Genomic DNA, 24,443 nt, shown 5'->3' with positions numbered 1-24,443 from the left:
GTATAAACACTATTTGCAGCAGAGCTATCAGTCCAAGTTGTCAGGTGGTGCTGTTGTGACATAACCCCATCCCTATTTACTGTCATGTGTGCATTTTGATATGAGGGCCTGCAAAGGCATCCTATGTTAGTGTGCGTATTCCCAGATAAGCTCCAATAAATGCTAAAGCATGGAAAAGGCTTGGCAGAGGCATGCATGTATCACAGGCCTATACATTTCCTGCTGTCCACATTTCTGTGAACTAGCTGCCAACATTGCAGGAGGCCAGACCACTTCCTCTGTGATTCAATGGCATATACTTTTAAAAGGAACACTTGGTCAGTAGTCAATTTCACTTTATCATATGAGTTCCTCAAAAACAAATTCATCAAAGCTACAGCAAGAATTTTTCTTGGGCAGGACTCACTGCAGTCCCCATGCCTCTGTATTTATATATACTAATTTCATAAGCAAACAGCAGTACAGAAAGGAGCAACTCCCTATTAAAATGAACTGTAGTTATGCACAAGTAGTGATATCACTATTGACTAACCACAATCACACACAATGCAAAACATAGCTACAGTCAAATCAGCAATACAAAACAGTAACCATTTCAAATTTTGGGACCTGCTAGAGTGAGTCCCAAAACTTGAAGACTGAATAGTCTAAATATTGGACTTGTATAGATTGAATCAAGATGCCATTTCTCAGGATATTTCCTTTACTCCGAGGTATGGCACAAAAAAGTTCTATGGAGAAGAGCGATTTTTGAGATTCTCTCTTCTGTATTTTCAGTCTTTTTTTTTCAGATTTTCAGCACTCAGCATTTTGAGTGCTGACATTACAATTGGGTGCCATACAAAACACACGAAAAACAAACTTGCTGTCAGTAAAATGCTATGCTCCAAAATGCAATATGTAAAACATAACTCATTTGATTGTTCTTCTGTGAACCAAAGAACACTGCTAATATTCTTGCAGACTAACTCTCTTGCAACCTCACTCCACTCAGTCTCTGCCCTTTTCCCTCCATTGCTCACCACATCCTCTCTCCCACCTGAGATCAATTTAGATCAATACCTTTAGGCGCATTCCAAAATTAAAGCCATTACTATCATGGGGTCCTGAAAATATCGCTGAATATCTGAAGAAGCATAAAGTCCCACCTAGCAAACCCCTTCATCCACTCTTCAAGCGGAGTCTCTATAATGGTTTATATCCTTGATGTGGGAAGAATGATGACAACAGTTAAAGGCCTATTAGTCTCACTGTTATTGTCTGCAAGGATATGGATATAAGGAAGGATATTTCCTCAAGAAATCTGGAAAAAAGCAAAATTAATTAATTTCCCCAAACCAGGGAAAGATTTTAGATACTACTCTTAGAAAGTTTGAATGTTGCTAGTATAAAATATTTTGCATTAATAGTCATTTTCTGAAGGATATGATACCTTTAACTCAAGTAGTCATTATTTAGAGACTGCAGTACTTTATGATTTACATAAAAAACACAAATTTAATGAGGAACAGACAAAATATGAGACAAATATCTGGACATTCTGTGAAATTCTGAACAGTTAAGTGATATGTTATGGAATGTATTATAGCTGACCTAATACAAAATGATATAGATACCTTTATACAATGGATGTGCACCAATTAGACTTTGTAAAAGGAAGGTCATTCCTGCTTAACCTGGCTGAATTCTTTGAAAGGGTTACTGAGGCTGTGGACAGAGGGCATACAATTCACACTGCCTATCTAGACCTTTCCAAGACTTTGGCAGTAACTCCCATTGCTGTTCCAGCTCAAAATTAGCCCATACATAGTGCACAAGATGGTTAACTGGCTGTCCAAGAGAACATATACTGTTAAGGTTGGGGTATTTGTTCAAACCAGAAGAATGTCATCATTGATGTCCCAAAGGGGTCTGTCCTCTGTCACCTTCTTGTTGGTATATATTATGTGACATAAAAACAATCAAGGGACTGTGACTGTGGCTAATGAAGTTGACTGATGAATGCAAACTGCAGATTATCAAAGCCAATTGTGATTCTCAAATTATCTAGCAATAACTTGGAAACTCTTAATAAAACTATGACTATAAAAGGGTTCCTTGCAACATTTCACATGGGCATATCAAATTACCCTATAATGCAGATTTGTCCAACCATGTTTAAAAATGCAAAGCAAGATGTTCAAGAAATGTGACATAAACAACTACACAGTGACTGAATATAAGTAGACAGACCACCCCACCCCTCAGCTTTTATCATGCTCAGTATGTATGCATTCCTTACACTAATCTTCAGACTAAGCTGACATCCTCTCAGCTGTTTATGCTACTTACCCTCCTTTGGCCTTCCTTTATTAAAATGCTCCTCTATCACATTAATGATTGTTGCATTTTAAAATGTTTGTATCCCATTCAACCCCATACTTCTACTTACTAACGTTTAGCAGTCACATCCCGAGCTGTATACTGTATCAACTGCACACATTCAATGTTGTTCTTTCTCAGCTCACTGAGTAGAAGCCACACAGTCCTGAGAAACATGGACACAGTTGAAGATGCAGTGTTTCTCAATCTGTACACATAGAATTCCATCCCAGTTTCTTCATCTTCAAGAAAGCAGTCTATTTTATAAGTCCTATTGGAGAAAATATACTTCCTAAGAAACCAGTTCTGTACTATCCTTATAGCTGTTAAACCCATCTCCTCTACATTTTCCAAAAACTCTCCCCTACCCTCCTGATGCTCCTTATAGGCAAACCACTTCTCTAACTCTGGATTAATCACCACTTTACACCTCCCTCTAACATTCATACTCCAGCTATCCTCATTTAAATCTTGAGCATATCTAAACAACTGAGCAAAAATCTTATACATGTCAGTGATGGAGACATAAAAATTATTCCTAACCAATAACTTATATCGCATCTTGCAATTCAGTGCCAGATAGAGACCTTCCCCACTTTCCATCATAGCAATTTCCCTTCCTAATGTTTCCTTACTTACTAAAATAACTATTCATCCCATTTTTTATGTCAATCCATCCAGACAACCTCAGATCCCTAATGTAATAATTGAGTCACTTCCTGACAGCTCATTTTCACCATTTCCAAGATATCTACCCAATCTTTCTTCACCCTCCCTATTATGCAATGTGTCATTATGAGATTATTGAGACTACCTATATTCCATGGTACCTGATAATAGTTTATAACCATTTTAACACCTTACTATTTTTCTACCCTCCAAATCAATAAATCTCTAAAGAGATGTTGCCTCTTTCTGTACTGACTTAAGAAGAAATTATCCTTTATCTCGAGTCCCTGTTCTGTAGTGCTTACTATTAATGCGTTCCAAGGAGGACACAAGTGTACCAGGACTACACAAAAGTTGTATAGTGGTACATTGTGACAGGAAAGCCTAAGTCAAACAAAACAGAATGAACTCATCAGCAGTTCTTCCAAGTAAGTAGTGAGAACATTTGTTCTAGATTAAATTACATCCCCTGAAATTGTTGCAATGATGAACACGATTTCCAACTTCTTATGTTACATTTAAATGCTAAAGCCAAGTTATAGCAATACAGAAGGTGAAAGGACATTTTTGGCTAGGCATAGTTTTTGTTGCATTCTTTTTGTAAGTTTCGGCAGATGGAAGTCTGCTAAAACAGTATTTTGTTAATTTGAATACACATGCTGCAGGCTAGCAGTAAGTACATTACTTTTGCTTGAGGGCAGAAAGAGACAGTAAATGCAGCTAGTATGCTCTTAAACCTGCCCTCCACCCCTATCTACCCAGTACCATTTTTTCCATGCCCTATGCATTCTGAATGTCTCTGTGTATTGCATGCGTATCATTAATTCTGATTGTCCCTCAGGAACAATTGTTATTCCAACAGCATCATGTTGGGTTCCCAATAAACTGCTGTTGATCACATCTCTTCTTCTGAGTCAAATAATTTGTTAAACTCATTTTCAGTTCCAATGTCTAATAAAAAAATGTAAATTCTGGACAATATTTGAGAATACAGTTTTAGCATGCACTTCCGCTATGACTGATTTGTCTTACAAGTATCGATTGAAAGTAGGCAATAACGATCAATTTTATCACCCTTTTCTTTCCTCTCTACCACATTTTATCCATTGTTGTAGTACTGCATTACCTGCTGTTCAAACTTGTACACCCACTGCCTATCTCTATTATGGGGCTTACAAGAGTTAGAAGCTGAAAAAGCAAGCATAATACTAAGTTTAAGATTACAATTAATGTATTTGACGTTCATCGTTACTAAATGCAAAGCATGTCATTGGAATTCTATATGTATGTGCATATACATTATGTATTTATTTATTTATTTATTTATTTTTGATGGATCTGGATCTAGCAGGCATGATCCATTAAAATACCATGCTTACTACAGGAAGACGGAGATGGGAATGTGGAGAAAAGCTGCCATTGTTCTAATAACATATGATAAGCAGTACAGAACTGACTCCATACAATCAAATCCAAAATAAATCAGATGGCAAGTAGAAAAGACAAGGAAACTCTATATATGAATAACATTATGCATGAACCAACAAAACATGAAAAACTAAATAAATAGCCTTTCAAAAACTGCACTGCTACAACATGGGGGCTTCACCAATAACATACCCCTCTTTAAAAAAATATGTAGAAAAAGAAATCCAAAATATTTATCTTCATCCAACTTGAGTTGAGTTTTAGGTTAATGTGATCTCTCTTTACACATAAAGTCCCACTTGTTGCTAGCAATTATTGTCTTGTTCCACATCATGCAGATTCTATAATGGCTAAGAAGAATTCTGAGTAGTTTATAATTTTGTATATATATATATATATATATATATATATATATATATATACACATGCATGCATTTCCACATCGAGTAGTAACAGCAAGCATAGAGTAGAGAGCATGTCCCCATCATAAGACATCTATTTTAAATAAATAACCAGTCATAATTTTCTGAGCATAGCTGTGTGCATTAGAGGTAGTATGTTTAATATTTTTAGAAAATTTATCGCAGAATATGTTGACATGACTGATCTTTGTTTCATTTCAGCTGCCTTTTCTTAGAGACATAACAGATGATTTCCATGTTAGTGATAACTATAGACTTCTCCAAGTACAGAAATTGCACTCACACTAAGAGACAGTGACTTTGTATGTAAATTAGTAAAGTTTCTCAAAGCAGAAAAATGCATGAATGCTAAAACTAACAGAACCTGGCTGACAGGGACAATAGCTGCAGTCTTTTTAAAGAAGAGATATACACTCACACCAAAACGAACATAATGAGCAGGATCTCATTGAGTTTGTATAATATAATTTATACGGAGAAGCTAAAAGGCCACTCCTTTACTTTCCAGGGAAAATGTATACATACTTTCTGAACAGTATGACTTTAAATGCAAGCTAAGAGCATTTCTCTGTCCGATACTTAATCCATTGTTTAGGACAAATGTAGCATTTTAAGATTGCAAGTTCATTAAGTTATGTGCATTTTAAATATTAGCTACTGACATCAACATACTCTTCCGGGTCTGAAGTGGTACTCAAAACTATTGAGTGTTCTGTGATCAGCAAGAAACATATTTTCAAGGAGGTGCATTTCAGAGATAATGCATTCTATTTTTAGTAATCTTATTTAGATAATGCTTATACAGCAAGGCCATTATTACTGCAAATTATAACAAATTGACATATCATGCTGTAAAAGTACTTATGTATCTCACTTGCAGAAATTAATGCACTCAGAATATACAATAAAATGATAATCCTGGGTGATAGTGCAAATATCACTGAAACAGTCATTGTTAAAGACTGAAGTGATGTTGTTTTTGAAATCAGACCTGATTTCCCTCTTCTTTTGTCAGTTTTTCGGGATATAAAGATAAATATAGACATTACATCCCAATGAAGATTGGCACCCTTGACATTACTCAAAAACTATTTCTACTTCATTCAGAATTGAAAGCACACAGTATTTATTTATTTATTTGTTTATTTATTTACATACATTTGTTTACCTGGAAAGTCCGACTGGACCACAAGCCTGTTTTCAGTGGAGGCCTGGGGAAAAAAGCTCCACAGAAATAGAAGCAAAATGCAATAATTAGATAATACAATAGTATACATATAGTAAGGTGCAGAATGCACATCATCTAGTTAGTCTATACAAAAGCAGTATTCAATACTGTTTTCTAGTAGATCTTCTTCTTTCGGCTTTTTCCCAGTTAGGGGATCCCACAGCAGATCACCTGTCTGCTCATGATTGGCAGTGGAGTTTTATGGTGTCGAGTTGCCAGCCCTGTGCCCAACCTTCTACAGAAGGCACACACATGCACACACTCACACCTAGGGCCAATTTAGAGTGTCCAATCCACCTACAGCATGTCTTTGGGAGGAAACCGGAGCACCCGGAGGAAACTGACGTGACCACAGGGAGGACATGCAGACTCCACACAGAAGGCACCCCAGCTGAGAATTGAACTAGAGAACCTCTTGCTGTGAGGCAGCAATGCTAACCACTGCACCACCGTGGCCACCCTTTCTAGTAGATACAAGTTCAAAAAAGAAAATCAGGATCATTGCGAGAATAATAAAATTAGTACTGAGTGCATATTAAATAATAGTTATGAACAAATGAGATTTGCATTATATATATATATATATATATATATATATATATATATATATATGTTTTTATGAGCAGTAGTAACACTGAGGAGAGGGAGAAAATGAGGTAAGGAGTGGACAGTATGGTGAGAGAGCTATAGATATGTTGTCAGTCAAGTCTGGTGCAGGAGCATCAGCAGTTTTTGGATATATGCTCAGATAGTAGTTGTTTGAAATTGGTAGATTCAGGTGTATTTTGCAGGGTGTGGGGTAGAGAGTTCCATAATTTTAATATTTGATTTGAAAATAGGGCTTCACCGTGAGTGTTATTAGCTTTGTTTATTGTGAGCGTTTCTGTCTGCAGATCTTAGACTTCATAGGTATGAGTAGGGAACGAGTTCCTTGAGGGATGGGCAATTGACAGGATAGAAGATGATACTATGTGTGAATTTAAGTTGGTAGAGATGGAGAAGGTTAGTTAGCTTGAGCCAATTTAATTTATGTAGAGCAATACAGTGGTGGGTTTGATGGGGAAGGATGGCTGTGAAGCAAGCTATTTTGTTGTAGCAAGTTTCCTATTTGGTTAAGCCTGATTTTTTTAAGTTGGTAAAGAGGAGGAAAGCATAAAGGAGTGCTGAGAGGATGAAGGTTCTGGATATGGCTAGTCTCGTATTGTCAGTGAGGAATGGCTTGCTTCTGTACAGTGAGCCAAGTTTAACGTGAACTTTCTTAATTGTGATGGTTATGTGTTGGTCAGATCTGAGTTTGTTGTTAATAGTCAGGTTGAGGAGTTTTGTATGCTCAACTGGTTGGATGACTGTGTTGTTAGTTGAAAGAATGGTAAAAGGATGGATGGTAGGTGATTTTTTGCTACTGGTAAATAGCATTCACTGTGTCTTTTTGGGGTTGAGGATTAGTTCTGATTTACTTAGATATGCTAAGCTGGTGTACTGAACTTGTATCTACTAGAAAACAGTGTACTGGTACATTCCTCTGATTAAAATGGTCATGGTCATAGGTTCAACATTTGGGACTGCTGTTTTATAGTGAACTCCTCCCTGTTAGATTCAACCACAAACAAATCACCTTGGAAATCCACATCCCTCCCACCCTCCACCCCCCCGTAAAGGTAACCACCATGAAGAATTCTCCAAAGCTAACTTTGAGCTCCTTAAAACAGAGGTGGCTAACTTCACGGCACCCATGCAGTTTGGAGAACAGCTGCATGACTGCCGAATCCTACACTAATGCCCTGTACAAACATGTGCACAAATGCATGGATTTTGCCATACCCAATAGAACCAATACGCTCTTCTCCAAAAAAAGGAAGCCAATCTGGTGGTCCCCTGCCATAAACAAAGTCTACAACAGAAGGAGGAAACTGATGAGAAATAAGGTGAAGTCCCAAGACTGGAAAAACTCCCTTATCAGCCTCAACAAAAAGTTGAGATCCCTCATCAAATCCTCTAAAGCTAGCTATGAAAACAGAATTGCAAAAGATAGTAAAGACAACCACAAGGTCTTCTATAGTTATGTAAAGAATCTCCATGGCAATACCTAGATTTTCTCGGAGCTGTTTCACAATGGCATCTCCTATACCGAGCCAACAGATATTGCCAAAATACTGGCGGACAGATTCAGTGCCAACTTTACCCATCTCTTACCCACCAAAGGACCAATCACAACACCAGTAGATTGCCAGGCACCCAGTATTACTGCTGCATAGGTTTAAACAGTATTGTCCAAGGCCAATAATACAGCTTCTATGGGACTTGACAGTATCCCTGGCTGTGTTCTACATGAACTACAGAGTGAACTGGCACCTCAACTGTGTGCCCTGTTCAATCACAGCCTCACTTCAGGCTTTGTCCCTACCGAATGGCGCACTGCTACAGTCATCCCTCTCCACAAAGGAGGAGCAACTACAGACCCTGGGAACTATCGCCCCATTAGCCTGACAAGTCTGATATGCAAAGCTATGGAATGCATCATCATGGACCTAATAAACAAAGATATAGGGAACGTCCAAACTCTAGATCCCACACAGTTTGGTTTTGTGAAGGGTAGATCATGCCTCCTCAACCTGGTTGACTTCTTTGAATCAGTCACCAGAGGTGTGAATGAAGGCAAGGTGGTTCATACAGCCTACCTTGATCTGGCCAAGGCCTTTGATACCATTCCCCACTCAGGAATCACAGAAAAACGCACAAAGTTAGGCATCAACCTCTATATCACTAGGTGAGTTGCAAACTGGCTCACAGGTAGAACCCACAGTGTGAAAGTAGCTGATTCCAAGTCAGACTGTCAACCAGTCACGAGTGGAGTCCTACAGGGTTCAGTCCTGGGTCCTCTCCTGTTTGGTATCTACTTCTCTGAAGTCCAGGCCAACACAAAGGGACTCTGGCTGACAAAGTTCACAAACGATTGCAAGTTGGGAGCCATAATTAACTCCCCAAGTGAAGTTGACATCCTACAGAAAGGCCTCACTGAGACCAATGCCTGGTGTCAGAACCATGACTTTAAGCTCAATGCCAAAAAATGTGTCATCATCCCCTTTGGAAAAAACCTGGTTCCCATGAATTACCACATCGATGGTAGTCCACTGAACACAGAAGGTGTCATAAGAGATCTGGGAACATAAATTGAGAGCAACCTCTCTTTTGACCACCACATTGCAACTGTGGTCAGAAAGTACTTCTGTGTGGCACATCTCATTACTAAGGGTTTTGCATCCAGGAAGAAAGAGGTTATTGTCTCCTTCTACTCTTCCCTCATTAGGCCAATCGTCGAGTACAATGCCCCATTTGTCATGTACCTCACTAGACACCTACAACAACTGGAGAGGTCACACAAATACCTCACAATGAGGATCTTAGGCCTTAAACACTTGTCCTATATGGACAGACTCAAAAAAACTCCAACTATTCTCTGTCTCATATCGCCTACATAGAGGTGATCTCTGCTTGACTTACAAAGCCATGTCTGACTCAGCAATGTTAGAAATGCTACATTCTGTCTGCACTACATGCTCCAGAGACCTCAACCTCTTTACCACAATCAACAGAACAAGCTGGAGGGACAGGTTCATAACCCAGAGACTGCCCATGCTATGGAGTAGACTTCACATACATGTCAAACAGAGCACCTCACTGGCCCTCTTCAAGAGAAATCTTGATGAGCGGATGGGAAATAGAAGATTCACTCCGGTGATCACTCCAGTGTCTCTACATGACAGAAGCACTGGGAACTAATGTCAGGTGGCACGATGCCAGGATAATCCTATGGGCTCAGCTTATAAAGGCTTCAGGGCCATTAGTCAAGTACACACCTATGAACCTACATCATTAAAAGCTCATTCAGCTACTATTTGGAGGTCTGGTAAGGTATCAGCAGAGCAGATTAAAGTTGAATTGTCCACTTACTGAACTACTTTAATGTGTGTTGTGGATAAGGCTAGATCATTAGAGAAGGTGGTGAAAAGTAGGGGCCCTAGTATGGATCCTTGGGGAACTCTGACTGAGACAGGCAGAAGTGGTGAGAGTTCAGATTTCCATCGTACTGCTTGTTGTCTGTCAGAAAGGTAGGTTAGGATCCAAGAGAGGGAAGTCTTTGATAGGTTTAGTGAGGCAAGAGTATTTATGGGTTTCTGATGGGAGACAGTGTTGGACGCTTTTGACATGTCTAGGAAGATTGATACTACTTGCTGGTTTGAATTTCTGAGCTAGTTGATGGTGCTAGAGAAGTTAATTAGGGCCGTGGTGGTGCAATGTTTCTGTCTGAAACCATGTTGGGAGGAAGAGAAAAGGTTGTGAATTAGCAGACATTGTAGTAATTGAGTGCATATACATTTTTCCAGAGTTTTCACACAAGGGGGAAAGGATGGCAATGGTTCTGCAATTGTTTATTTCTGTTGATGTTCCTCCTTTATGTAGATGGGTGATATAGGAAATTTTCCATAATTTTGGGACATATTGCTCTGCTATAGACCTATTTACAGAATGGAGATATGTAGAGCTATGGCATCAGCTGAAAGTTTGAGGCACTCATTGGGGAGTTGGTCAGCTGCTAAGGATGAAGTTTCAGTTTTCTCAGCATCATACTTTTGATGTTAGTTGGGACAGGTTTGAGGTCAAAAGAGTTGTTGTAAGTACCTCAAAAATAATGCAATGACTAAAGTACAAAATTACACATTTTTCTGTTCTCTGTTATGACTATTTCCAGAATCTTTGCACACCCTTTTCACATTCAGTATCATATTATTAATTGCACTATATTTATCCATAAACATAATATTAATGGAACTATTTTCCATTGCTGAGTATTTCAAAACAGTTTATATACAGTCAGAATGTTACTAACATGGGCCATGCAATATTTATTTATTTAAGTACCCTGGACAAAAAGTATGTCTAAGACAGAAAGCTAGCTAGAGATAGTGTAGTGGTTAGAGTCCTAGCTTTACATACAGACGTTCATTATTTGAGTACCAAGACAGGCACGTTATTTTTAATGGGAACTAGAAAATTCACCCCGGGATCACTCCAGTGTCTCTACTCGACAGAGGCACTGGGAACTAAGGTTGCATGGCATGATGCCAGGGTAATACTATGGGCTAAGCTTGTAAAGGCTCCAGGGCCGTTAGCTTTGTACACACCTATGTACCTATATACAACACGATGTGGAAATGTCATACAGATAGGGCAACCAAGTCTTTAATAGGGATAGAACAGCTGAAATGGTAATCCAAGGGACCTAGATTTGAGTTTCAGTAGAAGCACATACTTTTTAGAGATGTGACTCTAAAAAGTACACTTGTAACTGACCAGCCCTTTAACTCTGAAATACTTCTAGATGATACAGAAATGTACATGAACTTTAGCTTAGGGTACATGCAGAACTACTTTCCTTTGTCTGTTTATTTGTTCTTTGCTGGGAGTAGTTAATGTGACACTTGCACCATTGTTGAAGTAATGAGTATTTGCACTTGCTCTGTTCTTATAGTTCATTGTCTGAATCCTTAAATTTAACATCAAACCATTCCCAGTGATTCATTAACATGGCATACATGTCACAGTAAAGCTAACATGATTGGCCAGCTGTAGGCAATGAGCAGCAGAGCTAATTGAATATGCAAGACTACAAGCTATCAGCTTTTTGTAACCAGAACACACAAGTCTCCGTAGCTTGTGGCCACATTGAGGAGCAGTAGGGCTTGTGTACAGAATGTAAACAAAGGACAATGCTTAAGCTCAGTAAATGGGTATGAGCAAATGGCTCAAAAATAGATAGCAGAACTTGGAGTACCTTAAAGGCAGGGGAAGCCTAGCAAAACCAGTCAAAACTTCAAACTGAATCAGGGACAAACCTCAACAGAATGAGGAACAAATCCAGAAATACTCAGGGACAATCAAGGATACTTTTTAAAATGCTAGTACTATTAACTGAACATGTTGAGAAAAGACAATATGAAATAATACATTTTTTTGAAGTAAAAGAAGTGTATACCTTTCATTACTGTTATTATTTACCTTCAACACCTTTCAAATGTCCGCCATTTATGCAAGTGTTTAAGGGGGGCAGAGCTTAAATTTGAGTCAAACTCAGGGATGTCCCGGTAAATCATGAACTGTCATCAGGTATTACAGCAGTGGACAAAGAAACTTGATACATTAGGACATTAGAAGCAGTGCAGGTAGTGGACATGTAGGAACAGTGTAATTCACAAAGACCTGTAAAGGAAACATGGACTGACATATCGAACAGCATGTTACTTGCAGATCATAGTTTATTATAGCAGATTATTGTATGTATACTGTTGTACTATCTAATTATTGTATATTGCTTATATTTCTGTGGAGCTTTTCTCCCTGGGCCTCCGTTGAAAATGGGCTTCTGGCCCAGACAGACTTTCCTGGTAAACAAATGTAAATAAATAAATAAATAAATTATGCTCTACTGCATTGGTGCCAATGAAAAGGTACGACAGAAAAGGATGCAATTGCACTAAAGATGTTGGACATGTCATCAGAAATATACTTAGACTGAAATCCTAGAAGGTACATGTCAAGTGGAGGCAGTTCAATAACATCAGGGCTGTGTGTCTACAAATGTCAGTGTATGCCTCTGGACATGACTAGGTATGTGTAAAGGAAGACCACCCATAACAGTTAGCCCCTAAGAGAAGCAATCACCAAAAAATGACCTTGATGTCAATATTGTGTAATGAAAATTATGTGCACCTTTTTAGTTTATTATATGTATTGGGAGTGTAAACCAGTTGTGACTTACATGTGTAATTTCCGCTGCTGCCATACATACACATACGCATGTCAATGCAGTCCGAGAAAGTACACTTTTGAAGCCAGTACATTATGTCAGAAATCAAAATACCCCCCCCCATTTTGCAAATGTCCAAAACTGTAATACTAGATCATGACAGGCAACATACTTCACAGATATGTGCAACAGGAACATGACATAGTAAATGAAGTGCATAAAGTGCTAGAGGTCACATACACTATTTGTACACATTACTATCCTCTGCACATCAGTCGCTACCTCCTATGAATAGCCATTTGTGCCCCAAAACAGCTAATGAAAATAAATATTTCACAACATTGCTTACTTTTTGGGCTTTGTGATAATCATCATACAATGGACTGCATCATTATATTGTGCATGCTCATATTTAAAAAGAGCAATTATCAGATGCACTATTATAACAAAGTTCCTATTACACATTATGACCACTATGTGGCATGAAGTCCATCAAAATCTGTAGGACAAACTATTCTTGCCTGTACACACTAATGTGAACAAAATAAAAAGTGACATATGCCACTGGATTTGAACCTATGTAATGTAGGTCAAGCTCTTCCTGACCTGTGCACTAACTGAAGATGACATGCAAGACTTCATATCATATTTGTCAGACAATACATACTTGATGTGATTACTCAACCATTGTGCCTGAATGCATATGGCTTCTATTTAAAGGATTACAAAAAGTGGCCTGTGTTTCGATAACTGTAAAAGTCACAGTAAGTAAAATTGCAATCATCACTTGCTTTTTTGAATGCAAATCCTGAGTGTTGTCAGCCTGTTAAACACTCAGCAGTTATATTTTGACTGACTCTAACACTTGTCTACCTGTGCTTATAGTTCATAGAGCTGTATATCAGCCAGTAACACCACAGATGACACTATATCTGAGGTCTCATGAAGCACACACTTGAAAGGATTACATTAGCAGTCTGCCCCATAGGTCATGCCTCCAGTAAAATGTATTCTCTGGATGAAGAACCTTTAGCCCTGTTAGTATTCTAAGTAGTGTATGTTAGCATGTCATTATGTATTGGGTAAGCCAGTCCTGTCTGTCACTATTATCTTCAACAACTTCATTACCTGATTTGAACTCCTGCCTATCTACTTCCACAGTGTAGTGAACAGCATATTAAAAATGATGACATGGAAGAGATCATGATTAGAGTGGTCAGACAGCACACACTTGAAAGGATGACTTCAATGGTGAGTCTGAAGCCATACAACTGCCATGCGATGTGTTTGTTTTATCAAAACGATGCAGCCATATACGTTTTCAACACTCTTTGATTTATCTGTGTCACATCTTTGATGAATCCATTGCTGCCTACTTCAGATTATCTGTTATGCAACAACAGTAGATGAAGATAGCTGCATTTGAACCATTACCTATTCCGCACTCTAATGCCGAAGCATAGCTAGGGCAGGGCAAGAGGCACAACTGCTCTGGGTGCATAGTTGGGAGTGGGATCAGCAATCATGATCTCAAAGGCAATACCAGCTTTTAAAAGCCAGTATTGCATTTGTGGTCAAACCTGAGCACTGTAACACTCTGTGGGAGGTGTAAACTATAGTAAGTGCCTGCAACATTGTAGCAAGCAGTTTACTACAGTTTAAAATTAAAAAAAGAAATTGTCTTTTTTAAGTAAAAGCTGAGCACTGTAGCACTCTGTGCAGGGAATTTGTAAACTGTAGTAAGTGGTTGCTGTATTTGTAGCAAACAGTTTGCTACAGTTTATAAGAAGGATTTTTTTTTCATTTTTTTAATGAAAGAATGAGCACTGTAGCACTCCATGCAAGCAGGGTATAAACTGTAGCAACTATTTGCTAGATTTGTAGCAAAGAGTTTACTACAGTTTATGAGAAGAAATGTTTATTTTTTTATTTAACTAAAATCTGAGCATCATAGCACTCTGCACAGGCAGGGTATAAACTGTAGCAACTGCTTTCTGTGAATGTAGCAAATGAGAGTGTCTTTCGGCTTTTCCTAGTTAGGGGTCGCCACAGCGGAACTCCGGTCCGCTAATGATTGGCAGTAGAGTTTTACGTGCTGACTTGCCGGGCCTAATGCACAACCTTCAACGAAGGAACGCCCGTTCACGCATGTCGCCACACAGAAGACGCTCTAGCTGAGAATCGAATGGGCAACGTCTAACTGTGAGGCGACAACGCTACCACAGCACCACCACTGCAGAATGCGAATGTAGAAAATAGCAGCTGCAATTTATACCCTGCCTGCATGGAGTGCTATGCTGCTCAAGTTTTAGTTAAAAAAATGTTCTTATAAACTGTCGCAAACTTCTTGCTGCAATGTAGCAAGCAGTTGCTACAGTTTAGACCACACACAGTCAGATTTGAGTGCAGTAGAGGAGGGTGAGAGGCAAGGCACAGGAATGAAATCTGAATGGCAGTTGGGAGGGAACACTGTGCATCTGGCCAACTGGCTAGAAGGAATATTTTTTTTTTGTTTTGTTCTTCGATGGAAGATCTGGGGTTTCTGCTTGGGAAGTGGATCAGTAATAAGTTGATCCTTACAATGTAGCTATTGGCTTAATACAGTATTTTTTTTTTTCTTCACTTGAAGAGCGATTGGGTGGAACACTGATTCATTGTACCAGTACAACATGCTGGTTAAGCCAGCAACACTTCTGCTCTACAGAGCTGTATAGTAACTGCTTCAGTGATAGGAGACTTTATATCTCAGAAAGCAAACAGTTCAAGGTCTGACTAAGCATATTGTTTTCGGAATGCTCATAGTCCATAAAATGTATTTTGAGGGATCAAAATCCTTTTCCCTTGTCAGTGTTCATAAAAGTGCAAACCAATGATATCACCATATTTATGGTAATGCAGTCCTATCTGTCAGTGCTATACTCACACACATCACCATATTTGAAAACCTGCCTATCTAAGTTCATAATCTAGAGAACATTGTATAAACTGCCTACATCACAGGAGATGTGTTAGTATAAGTGTGAGACAGAGCACATTTGAATTGATGATCTCATCATTGCAAAACAAAGTAAAGCATGGGTTTGGGCTTAACGGGACTGAAATTGTTGTGTCAGCTCTCTCCCAGTGTAAATAATTCTCATGAGTGGAAGTGTGTACATCAGATCTGTTGGATATGATTGTCCTAACTAGAACTATAGGCACACACACACAGACACACACACACACACACACACACACACACACACACACACACACACACACACACACACACACACACACACACTTGAACATCTGCCTATCTAAGTCTACAATGTGGAAAACATTGTGTGTGCGATAGTATACATTTGGAAGAATGACCTCATCAGTGTGTTGAAAATCAGATGTTTGAATTAAAGGGGAAGAAATTGTTGTGGGAGCCTTCTGCTGGTATATTCCTCTTGAGTGGAAGGGTAAACATGAGATTTGTTGAGTATACCAGTCCTACCTAGCAATATCATCATACATTCTGATACTATTTAGACATTGCTGAATTCAAACACCTGCCTAAGTCCATAATCTAGAGAACATTGTATTAACTCCCAACACCATAAGAGAGGTCTTAGTAGAAGTGTCGGACAGCACAAAGTTGTAGTGTACTTTATGTCTGTTTGGGTGAATACGAGTGCATTTTGACAGGAAGACAAAACAATGATCTGTTAATCACAAATCACTACATACTATAGTGATAACTCATACTGCACTTCATTCATGGATATTGTTGAAGTATGAATGATATATATATACGTCACATTAAGGTATGTTGACCATTTATAGAAAGACGATAATCACAGTTGTCAAGCAGTGTGATGACACCCATGCATTCCTGACTGTTCATTGCAACAGCATTGTATGAAATCCTTTATGAAGTTTGTGGATCATTGTGCAGACTTTGTGATGTGTGCACATTGTGCAAGGTAACTCAAGCCATACATGTCAAACACGTAACAGTCCATCCATTAATACTGATCTGCAAATGCACATCCAATGGTCCCATTTCACTGGTGCACAGCTGGAAGGTTAATGTGTCTAAATGCAAAAATGATTTACACAATGTAGTAAGTGGACAGCATCACATTGATCTACTCATATCTTGACTATAATATGCCAATCACTAATACATATTACATATTACAAGCCACTAACATTATTTTCTTTCTTTCTGTCCACATCACTTACTAAGGTGCACAGCTGACAAGCTCATTTAGATGACTGTTGCAAAACATTAGTGCATGAGTAATTCTTTTTTGAATTTTTGAACTTAGAACAGGGAGTAGCAGAAATCTATGTAGCTCCATGGCAAATATCATGCAAACAATGAGTGCAGTCCTAAAGGTGTGCTTGATACTGACTCATTTCAGAACTTATGTATTGTTTTAATGTTTTTTGTGTCATCATTTACACATCTTTCATGATCATTACTGCAAAGTGTTCATAATATAGATACTGCAAGGCCATGCCTCTTCAATATCCACAAATATGTAGAATATACATATGTTTCAGTCATATAGTTCTGTTCCTCATTTAATTTGCGTTTTTTTCTTAGCAAATCATTTAATTGTATGGTGACTACATAATAACATATATCTATGTATAAGACTTCATATCCTTCACAAAAAGCATGCTGATGCTAAATAAGATATTCTTGCAAATTCCTAAATGTATAGGAGTAATAGTTTTAACCTGTGTCTGATTTATGACCCTTTGCCCTCCCCCACATTACTTTTGGCTTTGCCCAGATGTCTTGCACTGAAAGGTGGAAAGGTATGAATAGGAGTAGGATTCTGGTCGACTGCATAAAGGAATAAGCAGGATACTGTTGGGGAATAACATATCTATCCATTACTACACAACAGAAAATATTATAAGAATGAAAACCTTAAGTAATGTTTGACATACTACTGGATTCAAACACCTGCTAATCTGCAACAACAGTGAGTAGACCTGAGTATTAGCTGACCACACCACAAACAAGTCATATTTTAAGTATTACAATTCACACATTTGAAGGTACAATGAGAATAGTATGCAGCAAGGGAGTATATGTGCAGCACACTTCACAAATTCATAGATTCATAGATTGTTACTAGGCTAATGATCCAAGAGGCCTTTCTCAGCCTAGCCAAGTTTTCCCAAAGGAATAATGATATTCTATAGCCAAATAGGATATTCAGGATTTAAATATCTCATATGGTGCACATTAAATTCAGTAGCAGGTTAAATATATACAAATAACTGCATCCTTATAATGCTATCAGTCTTGACATGAATGCAGATGTTTGAACTATAAGGGAATTAAATCATTGTGGGATCCTTTTCCTTGTATAAATGTTTTTTTCTTGAGTAGAAGTGTGTACATCAGATCTGTTGGGCATGGCAGTCCTGCCTAACAATAAAGTCACATACACACACTGATACTAGTAAGTCATTACTGGATTCAAACATTTGCCTATCTAATTCCGCAATTAACTCAGTGGGGATAATCACATCTGCATTGATAAGAACTGTATTACTGAAAATGAATGTAAAAACTTCAGTTTTTACTATAGGACATGAATTGTCATTTACCATCATTTACCAATGGTGCATAATGCCAAGCATTGTGTAAATGTTGAGGACAAAAATAGATGATTCCCCAGATTTAATAAATCAATGTAGACATAGTGTAGAGCCTACACAGAAGGTACCATGTCTGTGTATGCGGATCCTCCTCAGTAGCACTCCATGTATAGTAATGAAGGCACATTACTAAGGGAGAGCCAGGACAGGTGGTATTGAATCAGTATAGGGAGTGTGACACTAACTCTGTCCGTAGATGAGTAACACACCCCCTGCACTGTCCAAGTGCCTGAAAGCAATAAATGCAATGTAATATTTTTTTTAAGGTTGTGAGGCACTGCACAGAGAGCAGTGACTGACATGTGCCAGACATCTAAAAATTGAAACCAGATGCATTTAATTAATGATTCAATGGTCAAATTTAAGCAAAGCTTAGTGGGTTTGTGTGGTGCTTATCAGTGCTTAAACTTGTCTTAGAGGTATATGTAAAAGTACAGCAGTATTCCCCGTAACCATGTAGACAAGTGGTTAGAGTCACGCTCTTAGGGGCATTTGGTGTGGAGTTTGAATACAAGAAAGTGAAATTAAGCAATCATTTTCTAAATATAAATGATGCCAATTATTTTTAAATCATGATGTGCTGCTCTCAGCTAAGCTCTGCTAAGCCATGCTAAGCCAAGATAAGCACTGCTAAAACAATCTCTGTTTAAGCACTGCTTGGCTATGCCTAGCTGGTTTGTGGACTGCTAAGCATTGCTAAGCAGTGGCAGTTTAAGCAGTGCTCAGCTCAGTTAAGCTGGTTTGCACAGTGCTAAGTGACATGGCACAGTTTTAAAAATGGCCCAGTGGTGCATAAGGGTGGGAAAACAGGCTATATTAAGCACACTAGGTGAGAATATAGCATATTCTGCTGGAGTTTGAACTGTGCAGAAACTATAGCAGGTGTTGGAGAGGGTGCATGCTTCCAGGCACAGTGGGACATTCCAGAGTCCAGGGTCATGGTTGGCCTCCTTGTGAAAGACCATGAACACTGGCTGCTGCAGGGCTAGTTCCAGGTATTGGAATACAAGTCAGAGGCCTAAAACGGGCTGGCACGCAACCTCACCAGTGCAACAGGTATCCCCCACACAGGTGAGTAGGTCTGTCACCATTATGATGATGTGAAGCAGCATAACATGGGACTTCTGGACACCTGGGCCTAGGATACTCGAGATGGGAATGCCCCGCATGTTTGTAAAAACTGTTAGCATTGTTTTTACCAATACCTAATCTGAATGTGTGATAGACAGGTACGCATAATGCTGCGCTTTTCTCCCTACAGCTGCAGAGAAGAGAGCTTGCAACCTAGAAGCCCATGCAGGGCACCACACCAGGTTGTGCTGAGAGTGTGGTTAGTACAGATTAATTTGTAATCTATAGTCAAATACACAAGACAGAGTAATTCATTCACTGCCAGTAGGTATATAAAGTACAGATTTGTATATTGCAATGAATGTGGACATAGGCCTGTACTGCAATAAGTGACTACTGCCAAGTATAGTACAATAGAGATTAAAACATGAAACCTGATAATGTTAATGAAATAAAGTTTCTACTGCAATAATTGTGGAATTATAGCTGTATTGCAACACCTGCATTATATAACTGTTGTGCAATAAAGACTTGAAAATATACCAATAACTACATGAAGGCACCCCTAATAAAGTTGTGTTGTGCAATATGTGTGTACATAGGGCTGTTGTTTATGAAATTGAGTATGGCATCTGCTCTAAAATACAAACGCAAAGAATACCATTAAGTGACTCAAGGTTAGCTAAGGAAGAGTGTTCTGCTGAACTGTAGATTTAGCGCTCTACTACAAGATATATGCATAATGACATTTGTTCTGCAGTAACATCTGAAGCAATACCAGAAACACCCTAGGTAGAGTGTGTATAACAGGCTTGTCGTGTGTTAACCATTGAATTTCAGCTATATGCATTCCTCCTCTGAGGCACGGTGCTGCAGGCAAGTATGAAACTGTAATAGCTGTAGACTACAAATATACTATCTGCAACTGTATATATGTCAGGTAGCCAACCAATATGATGTGCACATGTCACATATATTTCTACCCACTAAGAGTTTATTGTGTACACCTGCATTCTATGTATTAATGTACAGTTTACCTAGTAATCTCTGTCATGCATGAATCTCATGCATGTTTGTTCAAGTGTTACCGCAGTCTTGTATAAAACTGTACTACTACTACCAGGTCATAGTTTGTTTTCAGGTGAGTTCTAGGCAAACATTTGTCAGTCAATTGTCAGCAGTGGCTCAGTAGCACAGTTTGTTGAATGCTGTGTATAATGTATATTCTGTCACACACAGACCAGAGTTCTAATCCAATGACAGGTACTAGTAAATATTACTGAATCAGTTATGTATTCTTAACAGATGTTCTCCCCACAGGAATTACAGGTAAATGGGTACAGTAGCCCTTAATATGGGTTAATAATAGAAATGTGATGACATCTTAAAATAAAAGCAAAAAGTACAATACTAATAAAAGGTAATACATTAAATAAAATGTGTAATCTTGATATGGCTATATGCCTGGTATGTCAGTGAATGTTTGCTGATGGTCTAACCCCATGTCTGCCAAGGATGGCATGATAGTCGTATACTCTCTGTACTGTGTATGATATATGTGTCTCAAATGTCATGCTGTCACTGACTGTAATCACTTTTGCCCAATCCCTCTGTCACAAATCTATGATCGACATGATTATGTCAATAGCACAATCATACTACATCAGTCCACAGTACACCTTGGTAGTTATATAGGTCCACCTGACATGTAATAGTCCCCTGTAGTTGTGTACATGCAGGTGTTACTGCTTGACCCATACTGTCCCATGCAGATAGCTTGAGAGGTATGTACATGCTACAGCAGCTATAGGCACTGTTATACATAAAGTAAGGGCAGACCTGTAGAGTATATTACAATATTGTTGCAAACTATATAGCCTATAATGGTATTAATGGACTATATTTCTCTCTCCCCCCAGCCCTTATCTTCATCAAAATTTACTATTGTTATACATAGCTATGGTTTACTATTAACATATGTTGTTCCCTAAATGTTATGTTGGGCCTTGTGTTTTATTATTGTTATATATTACAATGGTTATATACTAACATATCTTGTCGAATTACCTATGTTGTTGGCCTTGTGACATAACTGTTACCGGCATGCTGTTATTATACTGACTGTTATCTTCCATATTGTTGTGTTCCATATACTATACAATGTTATGTTTCTGGGTTATTTGCAATGTTCTGGCATGCTGTTATAACTAACTAAATGGTTTGTTCATTACTAACTTATACACATTGAAATACCTCAACACCACAGCTCAACAGGGTGAGCTGGTTCCTGGCAATTTGCCTATCCTACCTCAGCCGGCTGTGGCACTGGGTCCCAGTACATCTGGGACCCAAGCCAGTGGTGCCCTCTCTGCTGGCCCTGCTCACCCAAGGGTAGACCCGGATCAGGAGGCCTGTCCCTCCCCGGGAATGGGGGTGGAGGGGGGTTTGTCACCCAGGATCAGCTACCGGTGATGGTGCGCAGGATAGTTCATTGTGGGTATGAGCAACACCTGTCCTGGATTGAGGGCAGACTCACCAACCAGGAAGGGACTGTTGGCACTGATGCCCAACCACCAGCACAGCCACCTTCGGGGCAGTGAAGGAGCAGTGTTGACTGCCCATGGGTGGGGTGCTTAGTCACACTGCCGCTGTCTGGGGTACATGGACCTCTTGATTCCAAAACATCCTCTGCATCCGAGGTGTTTACACCCCTCATGTGTCACACACTGCCCCTGCATGCTGTCTTGCTTGTCTTGTCTGTCTAAAATGCAATCGCTTCTATCCAATTTACCTCCCCACACATACCTATATCCCTTCCCCAACATTCCACTCTCGCCTTAAAAAAAAGGGCACCTGTCCCTCAAAAGAATACCACCCCATACATAGCTTTTCATTTTTCACATGTCCATTGGACATAACTAATTATTACATTATCCAAATACGTAGTCTAGGAACCCCAACAATTACAAAATAATGAAACACAGAAAATGGTTCCAAGATGAAATAAGTGTCACGTTCCAACTGGTTAAAATCTTATTTAATGTAATAAACAAGGAGTACAGTGTATAAAGAGTATACTAGTATAAAAGGGATTGACACAATAGATGAGTGTTCTGATGAAATCTACGGACAGTAGATGAAAGCGCTCAGCCTGTACTCTTTGTTTATTACATTAAATAAGATTTTAACCAGTTGGAACATGACACTTATTTCATCTTGGAACCATTTTCTTTTTCATTATTTGGTAATGATTACATTAATCAATCAACACATTTATGTTGCCTCAGCCCTCTTTCTGGGGTGTGAGGCAACAAATTCCAAATTCTGTAAAACCTGCACAGCTGTTGCTGCATAAGAAATGGAGAGCTATGGTCCTTTCCTACACCCATCCTGCACATCCCTACCACCTTTCAGTATGTTTTTCACCCTGCTCTCTCCCAATTCACCACTTTGCTATCACCCTTTTATTTTTTTTTTCTTTTCTATTTTTAGCATGGGTTTAAGTGGAGCAATGCAGTGTGTCACACAGGGACATAACCGGTATTGCTACTATGTTGGTGATAGCAACATATATAGTGTGTTGATAGACTGTGGGGCATGGTGTGGGAAGTATCAGTGGATAGTGCAGGCCATTTTGGATGTGCTGGGTCTGTACATAGTGGCTATCAATGTATCTGGTCCTGTGATGTGTTCCCCTCTTGTTATCTTTCAGAAAGGATGTATCAAAGGAGGCACTCACCATTTTCAGAGGATGAAAATAATGTCATCCTGGATGGCCTCAGACTGCGTCTTAACATTCTGCTGTCCAGGACTCACCAGCGTCATGACCATCTTGCAGCACTGTGGGCTGACCTTGTCACAGCAGTCAACCAAGTAGACCTACAGGATAGAACCTATGAGCAGGTTCGACACCAGGCCACAGATATGGTCAATGCTGCACGGCAAAGGGCTGCTGCTTGGCCAGAGACCATGCTGTCACTGGTGGATGGCCTATAGCAGAACAACCACTCTCAGCCACAGATGAATTCCTGGAAAACCTGGGAACAACTACCAGCTACCAAGCATTCATCACCCCATACATCGTGGAGATTTGTGCAACAGCAACCTCAGCAGAAGAGCATCCAGGTAAGTTTCCTGTGTTCATCAGTGCAATACTGCATCAGTCATTGTGGCAGCCTCTGCATACCAGTACACAGGTGTCAAGTCTATCTGCACTGGGGGGGTGGTTTGGTTTAAACACAGTTGTGCACGCATACTCAGAATTTCATCAACATAGGCAGTATCACATTAGCTACTGTACATGTTGATATATGCACATATTACTGTGTAACAATGCCACATTTGGTATTGCAGACAATACCTCTCCATCACATTTCCATAGGTACTTCAGGTGTGGCCAGAGTCCAAGGTTCAGTACCTGGTATGTGTGATACTGTTGTTGGATTTTATATATATATATATATATATATATATATATATATATATATATATATATATATATATATTTATATACCCTAAGAATCTTAATGGATGACATTTTGCACTGGGCACAACTGTTATGCTTAGACAGAGTACAATACTTGTTTGTTCAATTTCGGAGGGGTTAACTGACATGCATTAAATGGGTAATCACAGTTGTGTATTTGCAGAGACAGTAACACATTTGCACTTATATTTGAGAAGGTCTATGCAGTCTGCTATACAGGAGGTAATCACTCATAGATGCCTGTTCACACGCAATATGGAGATGATACATACCTAATGCAGTGATACTAGAACTGGCAGAGTATGCCCAAGATGGGTG

This window comes from Protopterus annectens, chromosome 2.part2, assembly GCF_019279795.1.
Source record: "Protopterus annectens isolate FY-2018-M chromosome 2.part2, PAN1.0, whole genome shotgun sequence".
NCBI classification, from domain to species: domain Eukaryota; kingdom Metazoa; phylum Chordata; order Ceratodontiformes; family Protopteridae; genus Protopterus; species Protopterus annectens.
The sequence above is the reverse complement of the archived record's forward strand: the minus strand, read 5'-3'. Positions refer to the sequence as shown.